The sequence below is a fragment of the Penaeus chinensis genome, chromosome 37 (genome assembly GCF_019202785.1).
Source record: "Penaeus chinensis breed Huanghai No. 1 chromosome 37, ASM1920278v2, whole genome shotgun sequence".
NCBI lineage: Eukaryota > Metazoa > Arthropoda > Malacostraca > Decapoda > Penaeidae > Penaeus > Penaeus chinensis.
Window position 1 is genome coordinate 14,631,174 of NC_061855.1, and position 2,500 is coordinate 14,633,673.

The following is a 2,500-nucleotide window of genomic DNA, read 5'->3' on the forward strand; positions in this document are numbered from 1 at the left end:
TAGTAAAAGCACTTTTTTTGAAATCAGATTAAAGAAAATGTGAAAGAGAGAGAGAGAGAGAGAGAGCGAGAGAGAGAGAGAGAGAGAGAGAGAGAGAGAGAGAGAGAGAGAGAGAGAGAGAGAGAGAGAGAGAGAGAGAGAGAGAAAGAGAAAGAGAAAGAGAAAGAGAAAGAGAAAGAGAAAGAGAAAGAAAGAGAAACAAAGAGAAAGAGAAAGAGAGAGAGAGAGAGAGAGAGAGAGAGAGAGAGAGAGAGAGAGAGAGAGAGAGAGAGAGAGAGAGAGAGAGAGAGAGAGAGAGAAAGAGAAAGAGAAAGAGAAAGAGAAAGAGAAAGAGAGAGAAAGAGAAAGAGAAAGAGAGAGAGAGAGAAAGAGAGAGAAAGAGAAGAGAAAGAGAAAGAAGAGAAAGAGAAAGAGAAAGAGAGAGAAAGAGAAAGAAAGAGAAAATGAGGCCTAAAGATATCACAATTTTCTGAAATTATACAAGATTTGTTCAAAACATGCACAAAACAAACAATCAAACAAACATGCAAAACCACAGGCTCTAAGCACTCGCTCATTTCATACAAACATCTTATCAAATGTAATAAATCTATTAATATATTAATGGCAGTGAGTGGTTTGAACGACGGAAAAAAAATCTTCCTGTTCATGCCTACATGACTTTAAACTTTTTCTTTTTTAAACATTTTTTTTGTGACATGCACCTAAAATGGATACTAGAAAAATAACAAACTAAAGATTTCCTGTTTATGATATATTAGGGGGAGAAAGTCTGGAATATGAATATCATTCAAAAAAAGTAAAACTATGTGCACCTAGACTCTCAGGCAAATGCTGGATCCTTTTGCCCTTTTCCTGTAATCATTTGAACATTTTTCTAGTCCTGAGAATGATTTCCTTGCAGAGAGACAATTCTATCTCTGTTCATGGTAAAGATTTAATACCTTGAAGGTCATGACTTTAACAAAAATACACTTTTGGGGATCTATGGTCTCAAACTTAAGTAATACTTCTGCTAAAGTAACATAAGGATCACAGCTCTCCAGAAAGCCTGTCTGTAGGAGGGGTCCATCTCAAATCCAAGAAAGAGAAATCAGCTGATGACGATGTGTACTTAAAGCGTTTCATGTCGTTTAACTCTTTTTCTCCCTTTTCTAAGTTGCCTAAGGGAATGAACAAACAGCTGAACAACCAGTTGACTGAGTGGCCAAACAGCTACATGACTAAATAGTCAAACAACAGAATAACCTAATGATTGAATGAACTGTTTGGACACCCCTTGGCTGTAATAGGTAATGGTTATTTTATGTTAAGGTTGTTGTTAATTAGCACTGAGAAACTCTCAAACCTGGAATCTATGTGTAGTTAATTTATATTGAAGCCTTGTTAGGGAAATTAAGTCTACTTTTTAGAGAAGCTTAGATATGCATTTGCATCTTTATAGAAGACCTGTGACCTGCCTTTGCAATCTGTCTTAGAGACTGAAATCAAGAACTTGCTACTTACAGCATGGAAAATTTGCCTTACTTGCAACCAAACTGGCACCATTCATTCCATCTATCCCATAAATGCAATGGAAATATCACCAACACAATAAATAATACCCTGGCAGAAAGCAACGAGGAGAGGAAAAGGAAGGGAGGAGGAATGGAGAGAAATTAGGGGAAGTAAATGTGGTTAAGAAGAACGGTAACTTATATAGCTGGCTTTATATTGCAAATTAATGAATTCATTTAAATTCTGTTGCTTATCACCAAGTATGGAAATTTATAAAAAATACTCTTTACATATTTTTCAATAACAAGTTTTCTTTTCATAAGTTCTCTCTGAACTACTTTTCTTAAACAAACTATTGCAGCAGCTGTGATTTAACTAATAAGTTATTACACGTAGCAGCAAGCCTAATGAGCAATTCCATATAAGGAAGAAAGATGGAAAATATGTCATCTAAAAAGGAAGAAATTTTGGCATTCATGAGTGAGGTCAGCATTCCCCTTCTGCCTCTACTAAACCTTTTTGAGTTCTCTCCTCTACTCACATTCTCATCAGGCACACCTGGAAAAAGCTTGTCTTTGCACCCTAATGCTCAAGCACAAAAAACAACAGCAACTTTACGCACAGATATTGTGAGCTTTGTCTCTGGAGCCCCATCTAAAAAAAAAAAAGAAGATATATCCAATATATATTTTTTTCCTTCATGGTCTTTTCTCTATTTCACTGAAAAAAGGGTACATTGTTGTCAAAATATCTACTATCTTAAAAGATACCTGTACAAATCAAATATTACAAGATGGAGTAAGCTAATACATGTAATTTTCCCTTCATAAAAAAATAATATAATAAATAAAGTTTATTTAAATTTGACATTCTTCGCAAATGTTGAAAAAACGCTGATTCTCTCATACAGAGATCAGCAAGGCTGCACCATACTGCTTACAAACTATGATATCAACAAGAGAATATTTACAAAAAGATTTGTTTTAAAGCTTTGTATTGTCCT

The 2,500-nt window shown here is 34.9% G+C and overlaps 1 protein-coding gene across 1 annotated transcript in view; it reads right to left on the minus strand.

The window, feature by feature from the left end:
• Window positions 1-375: 375 nt before the first annotated feature.
• LOC125045618 (protein germ cell-less-like) overlaps window positions 376-2,500 on the minus strand; it is a 13,424-nt gene continuing 11,299 nt past the window's right edge. Inside the window, exon 12 of the mRNA XM_047643000.1 lies at window positions 376-2,500. This exon is cut by the window's right edge and continues 760 nt beyond it. The gene's annotated coding sequence lies outside the window, so the exon portion shown is untranslated.